Source organism: Zonotrichia leucophrys, chromosome 2 (assembly GCF_028769735.1).
Source record: "Zonotrichia leucophrys gambelii isolate GWCS_2022_RI chromosome 2, RI_Zleu_2.0, whole genome shotgun sequence".
Classification (NCBI taxonomy): Eukaryota; Metazoa; Chordata; class Aves; order Passeriformes; family Passerellidae; genus Zonotrichia; species Zonotrichia leucophrys.
Genome location: NC_088171.1, coordinates 47,881,539 through 47,896,635, shown reverse-complemented (window position 1 = coordinate 47,896,635; position 15,097 = coordinate 47,881,539). Strand labels below are relative to the sequence as shown.

At 41.7% G+C, this 15,097-nt stretch overlaps 1 long non-coding RNA gene across 1 annotated transcript in view; it reads left to right on the top strand.

Annotated features, from left to right (window-relative positions):
• The first annotated feature begins 7,023 nt into the window (after positions 1–7,023).
• The window catches only part of LOC135443139 (uncharacterized), a 67,035-nt gene continuing 58,961 nt past the window's right edge, over positions 7,024–15,097 (top strand). The window contains exon 1 of the long non-coding RNA XR_010438833.1: positions 7,024–7,293. This is a non-coding gene — a long non-coding RNA (uncharacterized LOC135443139). The remainder of the gene's footprint in view (positions 7,294–15,097) is intronic.

The following is a 15,097-nucleotide window of genomic DNA, read 5'->3' as shown; positions in this document are numbered from 1 at the left end:
CTTAACACTAGTCAAATGAACACACTTTGGATTAAAAATTTATGGGAAGAATGGTGAAAGAAAAAATCTGCTGGTATAATGCTTTGAGTCCTGCTTGCAGATACTCAGCCTTAGATTTACAAATGGGTGGGTTTTTATAATTAAATTTCATCTGTAAAATCGAGGTGGGAAGACAGTACCTAGGACTGGTAGGATCCAGACAGTCTTGTGCCCAGTAATTTGCATATTTCTTCACTAGTCATAATGGGAGTCTGATATCAGTGCTACAGACTCCAGCAGCAAAGAAGTGATTGTCAGAATCAAACCAAACTGCTTGGATTGACTGAATGCCCATGGAGTTGTTTTAAATCAAAAGATTGATAAATAACACTAAGGTGCTTTATTTCAGTAGAGCAAACTTCGTGAGTAGGAATGAGCAGATCAAGGGGAACTAATGAGCTAAAGGATTTGTTGTTAGAGGTGTCTCAGAGCTGCTGACATCAGAAGTACAGAACTTGCCTTGACTTTGAATAGACAAAATCTTTGTAAGGAGAGGCAATTGGAACATGAAACTTTGTGTCTGGCAGAGCAGATTTTACGGTCCTTTGAGACAATTTATTAGTTTAGATGGTTAAGATAGGGACAAATACAAAAGCTAGATAAAGAAAAGATAATGGGAAGCTTTGCTGACAGGGGGATTACAGGGCTGGAGACATGTTTTAAACATACCCTGAGGAGAAGAATTCATACTGAATAGTTCAGTTAATGATCTTGCATAAAAACTCGCAGTGTTTCTAATGGCAGATGAGATGGTAATCGGGTAACATCCCTTCCCTGTGGGCTTTTCCAGTGGTAGGTTAAGTGTCCTGGTCACAGTCCTCCTAGCCAGGGCAACTCTGTGGTCTGTGACCAGGCTCTGGAGTGCCAGTGAAACTTGGTACTGACATGAAGTTATGAGGCACCAGCAGTGTGAAGAGGATGGTGACAACAAGAATTACAAATCAAAAGCATAGCACTTGGAAATGGCAAAGGAGGAGTATGTAGGACATGGTGCATGATCAGATGTTTACAGGGAATTATAGATACAAAGTAAGCAGAAAAAAAAAAATCTACAATCCTGATGTTTTCAGGTACCTCAAATGAGGAATTGGCAGAAGGGTAGCAATTACTAACTCACTGTTCAAGAGGTTAATGTACACTGCAGTGTGTAGCTCCACTCTCTCATTTTCACCACAGATAATCTCCACAGTGGAGTGGTGTGCAGGAAAGAGACACCAGGATGACCAGGAGAATTTAAATCATCTAAGAAGGTGAAAACTGATGAATGATGAATGTTGCCTATGAACACATCAAGGCGATAAACTCTGTCAGGAAGAGCAGCTCTTTGGCGTGAAGGACAAAACTGACCTAAAGAGAAATGGTTGTAATTTCCAAGAGTAAATTTGGGCCAGGATAAAATTACTAACCATGGAAGTGGTATCTTCCCAAGAAGAGTGATGGGGGCAAAGACCACAGGTAGGTGTAAGGTGGTGCTCAAGAAATCCTCTTATAGGGGAGCTCTCTTTCAGTCTCTGATCCAGCACCCTGTTACCAGCATGTTCTTTTCAGGAACTATGCTTGCATTTTGTGAGGAAGCATCCAAATTAGTGGGACTATAATGTATTGATGCTGCAATGCCATACCAGCAGGTCCAGAGATGTGATATTTCTTTTCTACTCTGCTTTTGTGAGAGCCCACCTGGAGTACAGAATCTGGCTCTGGGGTCCTCAGCACAGGAATGTCATGGATCTTTTGGAACAGGTCCAGAGGAGGACCTCTACAGAGATGATTGGAGGGCTGGAGCACCTCTCCTATGATGACAGCACAGAGAGCTGTGATTGCTCAGCCTGGAGAAGAGAAGGCTCTGGGGAGCCTTGGAGCAGCTTTCCAGTACCTAAAAGGGACCAGACCAACAAGAGAGCTGGAGAGGGACTTTTTACAGGGACATGCAGCAATGGGACAAGGGGGAATGGCTTTAATCTGAGAATAGTTTTCCTTAGATATGAGAAGGAAATTCTTTGCTGTGTCTGGAGAAGTGGTAGATGGATGCCCCGTCCCTGGCTGTGTTCAAAGTCAGGTTGGATGGGGCTTTGAGCAACATGGTCTAGTGGAAGGTGTCCCTGCCCATGGCAGGGGGCTGGAACTAGGTCACCTTTGAGGTCTCTTCCAACCCAAACCATTTTATGATTCAAATTCCACAGAACTCTCAGGGCATATGTAGGAGATGAAGTGTAGTTATCAGACTTGAAATCTGTCCTCAGCACTGAAAGTAATGCTTGCCTCTGTGAAAAATAAAATCAGATTCCTGAAGACTCTTAGTGAGCTGGACTTTATTTTTATGCCTCTTCCAAAAAATTAATAATAGTTGCTTTGAAGACTTCATTCCTTATACTATTGTCACTTTCAAAAGAAGAAAATTCCACTGGACTTTTGGAGGCTTAAGAAAAAAACATATTGGATGCCAGCAGTTTAAATTGGGTCATGTCTGATCAGAAGATTTATTCCTTGTGGCAAAGGCTATTACTAAGGATACTGTGAATGACTCCTATTATACTTTAAAATAGTTTCCTTGGTCTTTGAATAAATGCAGCTCTCAGTGTCTTGTAAGTTTTTGCCTACCAAAATGTTCATAGACAAATCACTTCTTATGTGCAATGCTTGTGATCCTCTATCCTTAATTCACCCATTAGCCTTAGCTGGGTAGAAAAAGGTGGATGACTGGTTATTAATATCAAAATCATAATGCTCTTTAATGTCCTCTATCTTAAAACCACTGATAATAGCTTTGACAAAGATTTAGCACTAAACTTGAACCATACTGCTTAAAATGTTCACAGTTTAGAGCTTTTAGCAGGGAGGGGTAAACCTTTCCAATAGTCTTTGTATTCTGGAAACAGGAGTGTCCCCACCCCACTGGGCTGCACAGAAGTTGCAGACAGGGCTCTCAAACTCCTGCCACCATGTGCCTGGTTGTATAGAGCTCTTTTCCCTGGGTATTGAAATGTTACTTTGGAGGCTCCCGAGGTGATGGAGTCCTGTGTCTCAGACACAAATAAGAAAAGACACAGATAAGGAAAGCCAAAGAAACGTAAGAGACAAGAAGGATGTAAAAATGCCATAATGAACTCGTGTGTCTTGAGAAAACCTATAATCTAATGAGAATGGATTTTGTTTGAGAGATTGTACTGGTACAATTAATTATTCATGGCAGCGACATCGTTAGGATTTCATTTTATTTAAAGGCCTTTAAGTGACTTGGAAAATTGGGTTAAGCTGAAAAGGAGTTTGAGGAGAGAGACAGGGGAAAGCTTTTCCTTTTATTGTCTTTGTCTAATATTTTTTACATAGCTATTAGAAGTACAAACACAAATGACACTCAATCTCTAACATTCCTGCATTAAACGTGGGCATAAATTTGAACCACATAAATACAATATCTGGGCCAAATGGGAACCTAGATGGCTTTTTGTGGGACAAGTTAGATACCATTCAAGTGACCTACTGTCACTTGTTGGGGACTTGCTATGTTTCAGCACTGTACATTAACACCAGCCTGTGATTGGTGGCTGCAGACTTGGGCTCCTGCTGGAGAGAGGGTTTACATGGACTTTCTGTTTGTCCTGCAGCAGCATAAGTGTGGACACAAACAGAGGTTCATGGGGCCATTGTCCTAAAACAGGAATGGCTTTAGCTGACGTACGTACGTCCAAAAGACACAACTTTTTCCCTTGACTGCAGCAGAAAACAGAGGCAGAAATGGTCTTAAAAACCAGTAACAGCCAGACCTCTCCTTCATGTACAGTATCTAAAGCTCTTCACACTTGACCACACCACCAGGTGTATTGCTCCTGCTGACAAACAAAACCACTTTGCAGGGTGATTTCTCACCTTTCTGGGGAGGAAAACCTGTAGGACAGCCCACATGTGGTGGGTGGTGTGCCTACAACAGCCCTGTTTTATGGCCTGAGACCACGTGCCCAGCAGGGCACAGGTCACAGGAACAAGTCAGGGCTCTCCTCTCTCCCTCCCCTCACCCCTGTAAATCCATACCTGATTCCCAGATAGGTTACAGAGCTGTCTCAGAGCTGCTAGATCTTGTGCACTGTTGAGAAGATTGGGGTATTTTCTTAACACATGAATTACACACATTCCCTGCTTAGCCTGGGAACTATGCAGGCATCTGAGTGTTTAAAAAGTCTGGTTTTCTTTTTCTTTTAGTAATGTTTATTTGTTCCTTCCCTTGTAATTCTCCCTGTTAACTCATGGACATCATTCAGGGACAGATTTAAATCGAAGCAGACAGACTCCAGTTCTGCTCTGTCCCTGAAACAGTGGAGATTTGTTTAAAAGTGCTATCGGGAGCGCACTTGGTATGACTGGAATGCTCAGGGCTTTATTTTTCATTTCACATCGTGTGCAAAGTAATACAGCTATAGCTTGAGAGGTTCATGTGGCCCTAGTGGTACCATCTCAGCCTTGGTTTGCTGAGGGTTGTGTAAATTATTTACAGCAGCTTTACTGAGGATGCTCAGAAACAATGGACTGGCCACTGGGAGGAATGTGAGAGCCATTGGGCAATCAGTCTTAAAAATGAAAAAGTATGTCTGCAAGTACTGGTCTGGATCCAGTTTCAGGCTTGCTCTGAAGCCCAGAAGCAATCACTCTTGCTTAGAGGTCTGGAAGGGTTTGTTTCACAACATTTATATCTAGCTGACACTAGAAGGGAAAACTCCTTTTGAAATTTTTTAATTAAGAAGGAATTTCAATAAGAAAAATGCCATTTGTTCTACAATCCCCAAGTGTCATCTTACACAAAAATTCACAACAGCTCTAAGAACCCAAGCTCTCATTCACCTGAAACCTAAGCTAGGTTGCAGCAAGGTTTTGGCTGGCATGAGTGGTGCCAGCTGGGTTAGTCTTGAATCACAAGAAAATGTGGCAGTTGTGGTTGTTTTGCCAAAGCTTGCCAGCAGCATCTCCCAGGTGATGTCCTGGGCACCTTGGAGCTGCAGCCCAGCCAGGCTGGGAAGTCACAGTCCTGCAGACCTCCCAGTTCTCCTGTACTTCTCTGTTGGTGCTCACTGCTCCTCTGAAGCTGAGTGTGCAAACACTTCCCAGAAGGGCTAGAGGCCAATCCTTCTTTAATTTTGGAGTGCCTCTAATTGTTGCTGCAATGAAAAGAGACAGGGAGTGAAAAGAGACAGATCTACATCTCACAGATGGAGACTTTGCAGAACCAAGTGGCTGCCTAAAGCATGTGTAGGCAAACATTTTGTATTGGTGGTTAATTGATTTCCAGAGAAGAGCTGGAGATGCCTCAGCTAACGGAATTTCAGGTGGTGTTCCCTTGGACACTGTTTTCTTGAGTTCTGTGCTCCTTTGGGCAGTGCACTTACCATTACTTGCTTTGCTATTGCTCTGGCTGCATCTGGAGAGCATTGGAAATGGCTTTCCCACAGTGTCTCATCTTAATCAGTCTGAATGGGTGATTATGTTGGGCTGTGAAGCCTCTCCCTCAATTCCTTAGGGCCCTACTCTTGCTGCTTACCAAGAGAAAAATTTAGTTTCTCTTTTAACATAGGAGCCTGCCACCTCCCCAAACTTCCAACAGATGAAATATGGCTGCAGCCCAAGTGTTTATTTAGACTGAAAGAAGAAAGAACCACAGAAGGAAAAAAATCTATTCAAATAATAAGACCTTTTCTCCTGATGGCTTTTTGATGACATTATTTTGGTTGCTAGACACTTGACTTTACAGTATATAAATAGTCATTTGCCTTCCCATATGAGATGAATATTCAAGTCAAATAAATTCAAGTCAATTTGGTACTCTCATTTCTCTCCTTTTAAAAAGTTCTTTATTATTTTTGCAACTAAGTAATATGTATTTGACTAACCATTAATTTTTCCCACAAGTAATCTTGGATAAATAAAATAGTTGTTAAAACAGAAGTGAAAGGTAACTTCTCAGTACTCAGAGAATTTCTTCTCTCAATCATTATCCACCATGGCAAATGTAAATCTTCATACTGTACATGAAAGCTGACTGGTCAATCCTCAGCTCATGAAAATTGTTTTCCTTTGGTACTGGTTCACACAAACTTGAATTGCTCTCCCTGGGACTTTAGTGGCTCTATTCAAACTGTTGAAATGCAGCAATGCTTTTCTAATCATCCATTATTAAATGCCAGTCAGCCAGATTCTTGCTAAGCAAAACTTCTGATGATGTCCCTTAGCTGTGGCCCAATTTTTATCTAAGGAAATTTCAAAACTCCAGTTTATTAGAGCACTGTGCTGGCAGCTGCATAACAGCCTTGTGGCTGGGCAATGCTCAGGGCAGTGCAAGTATGTGCTGCTTTACAAACACAGATCCAAACTCTACCACAAGGCTTTCAAGGGTTTGTGTTTCTGGGCTTTGTCATCCTGTTAGTCAGCTTCAGAGAAACTTGTACATTTAGATCCTGCTGACTTCAGTGAGAAACAAATACCTGTCTGGAGATTTAACTTTTTTCTTCATTTCAGATAGATTTTGGGTGTCCTTACCTCTGAGTGGTTGTTTAAGAAGACAACCCTTTCTTTTGGGAAAAAGAGAGGCTTTGGGATCTTTTGTCTTAGTGCTTTGTAAGGAAAGGCAGTAGTTCCTTCCACACGGTGCTCCCATTAAAGGGGAACACCAAGTTGTCCTAGGGCAGGAACTGGTGCTTGCTTGGATTCCCTTCAAGGATCCCCATACTGCAGGATTTTTAGTCTTTTTTTCCTAGCAAATCAGGGAAAAGCCATTTTAAAGTAGACGCCATGTGTTTTTCCTCAGAAGAGGAACTACTCATCAGAAAAACTAATGCCATCTCCTAAGTCCTGCTGTCTCAGTACGAGCTGATTTGAAGCAGCATCAGCTGGGAGAGAGGTGGTTCCAAGCTGCAGCTGCTGTGAATTAGCACAGGCTCAGCAGGTGCCCAGGGAAGGGCTGTGAGCCTTGAGGGGCTGTTGGGAGAAGGTTTAGTGTTCTTCAGTTTGCAGCAGTGGGCTGTTGGGTCAGTTTGGTCTGAGTTAGTGTAAGTATGAACAGTGAGTAGCTAGGAAGTTCCTTGTCCTTAAGGACTGTGTTGGTAAATACAAATTTTGAGCTTGTTGAAGCTCCCTGAACCAGCAGAAAAATACAGGTGTGATGTGTAAAAAGGATAGGTGGAAATAGCTAGATCCATCTTGTAATGGATGCTGTTCCTGTGTTTTGGGTGGACTGGTACGACTACAAGGCAAGCAATCTGTGGCTGAAAGGTAAGTGAAAAACTGATTTGCCTTCATGGATGCTGATAGGAGAAAAGGGAGTGAAAGTTTCAGTGAAGAAAAAGAGGGAAAATCACCTTTGAAGCTGAGAAAGGAGAAAAGAGATGCCAGCATCCCTAAGCCAGAATCACTTGTTGAGACCTCTTGAAGGCATCTGGATATTTACCTCTCATCCCATCTTGATGCCTTGAGTAGCTAGTGAAAACTTCATACCTGGGAAAGAACAGCTTACAAAGCTGTGCTGGGGACCATTCACTTTGGTTCAGTAGTGCTAGCTGCTCAAATATGTCTTTAGTGAGCTCTCTTTGGGCTGCCTCCTCTCCTGGGAGTTGTGTTGCCTGTGCTGCACTGGCTGAGTGGTTCCCTCCTTCCTTTCCATTGACTTTTGCAGGCTTGGGCCTTCCCACAGAGCTGGCTGGTGTTTGTTTGACATCACACCCCTGCCAGTGATAAGCATGTATCTGGTTATTTGTTTTGTTTTTTAACTGGAGGTTGTTTCAATACATCAGTGAAACACTCTGTACTGTGGAACAGGAATAATAAACTTCTGAAAGCTCCAGGCTCCTGCCTGGTGCCAGGAGAATGAGCGATGAAGATTTCTGCCTGCAAATCCCAGCACTAACAGGGCCCCTTGATTTGGTCCAGTGAGTCTCTGTATGTGGGTGTTGGGTACAGTAGCATAATTTTAGAGGTGTGAATTGATTTGTCCCATTTTTCCCACCACATGTCCCAGGACACTGGGAGAGGAACTCTTAGCTATTTGAAAGAAAGTGGAAAGAAAAAAAATTAAGTGCCTAGATTTAATGAAAGCACAAGGCCCATTACTTTTTCTCCATTCTTAATTATTTTTTCTGCTTCTTTGACTCAACTAACACATAGGAAGGGTTATGCAGTTTGGTGTCTGACCCTCAAAAAGTTTGAATGTAGGCTTGCTCAGTAGATGTTCCAAAGCTTTACTGTAAAGATGGGTAGCCTATGTTGCTTCCTGATGTTGGATGTTATTCTCCTAGTTCAGCACATAGATCTGTGTAGATTGCTGGACATTTTGTACTCTTAGCAGCTAAAAGTTTTGTACTCAGAAATAATCCTTCTTCTCAGAGCCAATTCTTTTCCCAGTTGGATCTCAAAGCTGGACTTCAAAGCTTCATAGAAATTGGGTTGAGACCCATCTATGTTATTCTTAGATTGTAACAGCTGCCGTGTTTGAAGTAGATGGCAGCTGTTCTTGAACTGTAAGCTGCCTATCCAGGAACCAGCAGAGTTTAGGTCAAACCTCAGCAAAGTCCAAATGCTGAAATTCTGTTACTCAGCTGAATTTTATGTTGAAGTACCCCTGCACCAAGCTGTGGTTACAGTGGTGACTGTAGTGTAGGAGTAACACAGTCAGACATTCTTGAGTATCCTGTTAGGCATTTAATACCGTCCAAATTTTGGGTTTATATAATCTGAGCACTTTTTGTGTCAGAGCCATGGTGCTTTAAAGTTCCCAGAAAGCTTCACAAGGTTAATGTAAATCTTCAAACTCATTGTAAGTTTTGCTTCTAAAGTGAAAAGGCTGGGGAAAGGGGAGTTGGATGTTTTGACATGGGTTTTCTTTTTTTTGTTTTTCTCCCCGGTAACAGGGTCATATGCAAGAATTGATGCTCTAGCTTTGTGTGGGGGAGAGGATCTGGCTGTCCGTAGCTGTGGATCAGTGTCCCTTTGCATAGCAACGCTGTGGAAGTACCACATGTTCTTTTTAGGTGATGTTATCTGGACACTGAAGAATGGGGTCCTAGCTTTGGTTTTGAAGCAATAGCATTAAATTGAGTCTCTTTGAATACAGCTCATATCTGGCCAAAATTTGGTGACTGTTTCATAAAATTAGTGTGAGTCTGTGTGTGTGTGCACCACAGTTTGTTGTTTCAGAGCAGAACCACTGCCCAGATGGATTTGACCTATGTACCAAGACAAAGGTAAATAAATGCATATACACTTCATCAGATATGAATTACTCTGTTAAAATATGAGCTGCCTCTTTTTAGAATACCACCAAATTGCTTCTCCTCTTCTAACTTCCTTAAGAAAACCATTATATTATACAGAGAGAAATTGTGTGTTATTCCCCTAGTTGACTTCTGGCTAAACTCCTTGGCTTGGTTTGTACCCTAAACAGCTAAATGCTTAGTCCTTAAAAATAATCCTCCCTCTTGGAGGCAAATGCTTTCCTTTCAACACTGTTTCCTTCATAGCAGGGCAAGGGTGGGATTCTCAGCCTCAGGCTGATCTGTAGCTCTAGACTGAAACTAAATACAATGCCCTGGGACCAAGTCCCATCATCTGCAGAAGCTGGGCAAGAGGAAATGTTTCTTGTGTTAGCTCAGCTTGTGGCCACACTGGGAGAATTTGTTTTCACACCAAACAGTTGGCTGACTTTTCTGTTGGGGGGAAAGGAGAATCAAGGACTGATCTCTGAGAGAAAAGGTTTTCCCTTAGCACGAGTCCTTTCCAGAGACATGCTGTTATTTTTCAATTGGTGTGTGTATACAGGACTTGCCTCCCTGAAACACAAGCATAAATGTTTTGCTGGTGCTGTACTTCTGTGTGCAACATCAGGGTTCAGGAGAGCTGCTTGAATGTGCTGCTTGTTGTCTTTAAATCATTGCACAAGTAGAGCGATTCTTGCCTAGCTCTTATTCCCAGAACATCAAATTTGATGGCCCTGGTGACAGGGTTTGGGTAACTTATGAATCCCAGCCTGTTTGCAGAGTGTCGCTCAGCATGCACTTTTGTTTCAGGTTGACTTCCAGGTTCAAAGAACAACATTTAAAATGCTGGTTTGAAAACACCATGCACCCACTTGATGATTATTCTTTATAACCTATTTCCCCTGTGTAGTTCAGTGCTTTCTTGCCAGGAACAGCCACTATTTGGTTCAGGTTTCGACCTCCCATTGTGCAGGGAGCTGAAAGTCCTCTTGGAGTCTTGGAGCTCAGCCTGGTACAAGCCTAAACACAGAGCCTGTCTCTACACGGGGTAACGAGACTATCATTCTGGCCTTGTAAATCACCACCCATCAGGAGCAGAAGGTGAATGCTCTTCTTGTTGTTGTAGCAAATATTTTGAGAGAAGTGTTCACGTGCCCCTCTTGAGTGATGAGAGAAAACATTAGAGATGCTTGGTTGAATTCCGTGAGGATGGGAATTTTGGATGCCTGCTGGTTTGCTAAGCATGTTCTCTAGCCTTTATTTTTTAAATGATGTTGCATGTATGCCAGATAGAAAGTACTAATTTGTACGTCATCATTTGGAGTACCAACTATTCCTGGTTATTTACAGACAAAGCCTTTGGGGGCGGAAAAGCATCTTCTTCAGATGAACAAGATGCTTTGTAATAACTGGCTCCCTATGAAAAAAAGCAATAGGATGACTGAAAATTTTGACAAAATATTTTCATTACAATGCATAATGCCTTCCTGAAACTCCAGCACTGGTTTTCAGTGTTTTTGTTAAAAACATTGCTGTTACATCTTATCCATTGGGTTAGAAAACAAAACTCTGTAGTCTGTAGAGATTTCTAATTTTTCAGACTATATCAGAATTATTGCTGTCTTGTTAGAATGTAGATCACTGAAAATTTGCTGGGTCTAATAACGACAAATAATTTCCAGTAGCTACTTTCTACTTTTTGATAACAATTTTAGACTATCTTGTGTACCAACAGACAGCATAGCCATTTCCTAACTCTAGATGGTACCCTTAAAGAAGAAAATAATCTTGCACAGCCTTGTAAAAGCGATTCTTTCTTGGACGTGGTTGTTGAGGTCTGGAATACTGAGCCACAGCTCAATGTCAAAGTCCTGGCATTTGACGTGATGGCTTACAAGAAAAAGGTACTAAGTTAAGAGTAAACAGGAGACACATATGGAAGCTGGCAAATGTCTACTGCCATTCTACTCCTTGCTGGCAGTGAGTGAAAGTGCCTATGAGTGGTAAAGCATTGAATACATGTTGAGTATAGGTTCTGCAGTCACAGCCAGCTTCTGGTTTTTTACACTTTTGGAGGTGTATTATTTTTTGCTAGCTGCTATGCATTCAATTTCTTCTATTTCTCTTCTAAAGTCTGCTCAATAAGACCACAAACTACTGCTGAAAGAAAAGGAAGACTGAGTCGGTTGTTAACATTAATTGCCTGTTGTTTGATATCCCTAAGCTTATTGCCTAATGGCATGTATGTGGGTTTTAGAGGACAAGAGGGATTGTGAGGGGAGTAAAATAAAAACCCTCCATGGAAATAAGATTTAGCTTTAGCATTCTGGCTGAGGCGAGAAGTGATCATATTAAAACTTTTGCTCTTTAATCTCTGTCTTGATCTATCATATCCACCACTTTGTTTCTTTGCAATGATACCACCTGAAACAAGTATTTTCTGAGTAAATCCATGTAATTTCAATGGTAGGATAGAGCAGAGCCCATTGTGATGCTGGTTCTTTGGCCACGCTACCTGTCAGTTGTCTGTGCTCCACTGAGTTCAGTGGTCAGGACTGTGAGGTGTTCCCCATCAGCACCTGCAGGTTTGGCCTCATTAGGGCTTCTAGAAAGTTTGTCAGTATAACCATATAGTTTGTTTGGGATTTTGGAGAATTGACCCTCCTTGTGGCCAAATCCTTCGGGGGTGACAGGATACACAAGCACAGCTACAATCAAGACATCTGTAACAGAAATAACACTCCCTTGCAAATTATATGGGAAAAGCACTGAAGCAAAAAGCAAAGTATCACTCTAGTAAATCTCTGCCAGGTGATTTCACTAGGCTTTTACCAGCTGTGGATTTTGTTAGGGCTTTTCTATAGCAACTAATAGCGCTCTCAGACAGCACAACAACTTAGGTAACCATTGCAAGTATGCAGGTGTGTTTACTGCCTCCTCTGGGGAGTAACTTCTGATATTGTCTTGGGGCAGGTAAATGTGTTGATTGCCCCAGGCAGTGAGTATTTGCAGAGCAGTTATCAGCCCCCTGCAGTCAAAGCAGAACAGGTTGTTGAGATGTTTGGGTATTGTCACGTGATCTGTACCACCTACACCTGGTGCTTTGAGATGGGAAGTGTGGTGCTTCAGAACAGCATAAGAATAGTTCAATTCTGGCATGAACTCTGTCCTTCGCCTTCTGTATAAGAGGAAGTGAGATTTGGAAGAATTAGAGCAGAATCTTCCTCCCCAGTACATTCTGCCAGGCTCATGCAGGCAGGATAACTTGTGGTTTGGCTTTCCTCGTTGCTGGGCTGAAGGCAGGTACCATGGTAGACCATAAGTTGTCTCAGGCAGTGGCTGGCTGATGCCCTTTCACATGATTTGGGCAAAGACTTCCCAAGATGAACCTCCTGCTGTACGAAGAAATAGCTGTGTATTTAATCAATGGGGAAATAAGCTGTTAGCTCCTCTTTTGCTTTGAGGTTCAAGCCATAGCCAATCCATTAAGTCAAGGAATTAATTAGCTTTGAAGAACCTCTAGTGAATGCAATGCTCAAAAGCACATATAGTTGAAGAAACTCACACTTAATCCAAGCCTTCCTTCTTAATATAAGAATTTAGGAGGTGCAGATGGTTCTGATATGCAATCATAAATGAATAGGTGAAAACATGTTTGAAAATGAAGTTTGGATTAATCTGGAGTTAAACTTTTATAGAGATATGGAGTCACATTTTACATCTTGCTTTGGTTTCTACAAATATGTTGAATATTTAGTGCAGCCAAGCAGCAGAAGCACCAGCCATTAAATATAACTCCTTCTAACTTGTAGTTAATTTAGTTAAGCACAATTCTTCCCATCACTTTCCTTTTTGTTTTGCTTCAGGGAGAGGCTGTACTAGTAGTTAGTAGTGAAATGGGTCACATGTGCTGGCCATTAAATAGTTCAGTGCCAGGGATCAGAAGTATTAGAAACCTAGACTTGGGCTATCTGATGAATTTTGTGAAGCTCTTCTACAGGAGTTAGTGCACTCTCCTGCCAAGTGTATGTGGGCATGTTTTAGGCTTGAAGCTTGCAGGAGCACACCCCAGCAGTTCTCTGAGAGCTCCAGCATTTGTGAAAACACAGCAATCTTTCAGGGATGTAGGAAGAGTCTGTGTTTAAACTAGCACTTAACACTGGAGTAGCGCTGCTTTGGGTTTTCAGTGTGTTTAGGGATCTACTATTCCTGAAGGCTCAATAGCTTTGAAACCTAGTCTAGAGTGTCTTGAACTCTGCCCTAGGTAGGAAAGCCAAAGGTGGCAGTGAAATGTTCATTTTCTGTATATTTCTAAACTTAACAAAATGAACTTCAACCTGGATAGATCGTTGGTTCTGTGGCTTGCAGCTAAATGTAATAAAATGAATAACCATAGGCTTTAATATAATCTCACACAATTGTATTACTGCCCAATTACTTTTTTGACCTCTTTGGAAACATCTCCTTCTTGAAACAGCTTCTCTTAAAACACACTCAGTCTGCAGTTCTCACTGTCCTCTCTGTGTCTTTTGTGTCAAGCAAATTGATAACTCAGTATTACATCATGCCCTGGCTCCAGTTTGTAGGAGCACAGCAAATTGAAAGGTGTTATGTTTGTCTCTTGAACAAAGAGTTTGTCTGCTCAGTGGCCTCTTGCTCAGTTTCTTAGACCTGAGAGAGCTCAAGACAGCTATTTATTTTTCTGAAATTATTAAGCAAATATGACAATTCTTTTCTGTCAGTGGCTGAGTTTTTGAGGTCAACAGGTTGTTCTTGTGATAAATTAAGCCTTCTGAGCTTATTCTGCCACCTCCTTCATTAAGTAGCCCATCCAATCAATAGTGCTAACAGGTACCCTTCACTGACTTTAAACAAGTATGATGAGATACGCCCTGGCTCTGATTTAGGAAGTAATTCCATCATCTTCCTGGTTTTCAGTCATAAAAATATTTTGCATAAACTAATACTTGGCAAAGAAAGATGTTGACACAGCAACTGCTTCTGGATAGTCTGGGAAGGGCACCAGAGAGGGTAGGCTTTTTCCTACTGTTGTTTTGAAATGTGTCTTAGGATTTTTGTTAGTCCACAGTGGGTGCAGGACTGTTAATCTTGTCCTTGTGTGATACTGGACAAAATATAGACCCATACTTTGTGTGGCTGCACAAGAGGCCATAAAGAAGAATTGCAGGTTATTTATATGGACTAAATAATCCTGGACATCTTTTATCATCCCAGGGTGAAAGGCTCAAACAAGATCTTAAAGGTCTGCAGGATCAGATTTAAGCACTGAACAACCACAAATCATTCTAGGTTTATTGTACCATGGAAGCAGAAGGGGAAAGTACAGCTTAGTACTCACATGATCAGACCTGGAAAAACCCAACCCATAACTGTATAAAGGAGTAGAAGCTAACACTGAAGTCTTGAAAAGGGAGATTTGCATTCAGTCTGAGAGCAGCTGTATCTTACAGGTGGTGTTTTAAATGAAAATTCCTCTCCAAATGCCAAGTCCCATAACATTCTAGGTGTTTCTAAAAATAATGAAGGGAGAAAGAAGTATTTATTTTGTGCAGGACATTGATGGAATATATAATGCATTTTATGGTATGTGTAATATTCCTTTTCAACTTTTAGTAGAGAGCTTGAGTGCTATGACACCCTCCATTAAGTCTCATTACTGTCTCTGAGGCTGTCCAGCTAAGAACCAATCACCATAACCAGAAACTCTTTTCCCTGTTGATAGGCAGAGATGCCCGTGCTGATGCAAAATGTGCTACTGGACATCCAAACTCTCTGGCAGGTTTCAGGTTCACAGTTCTATGCATGTC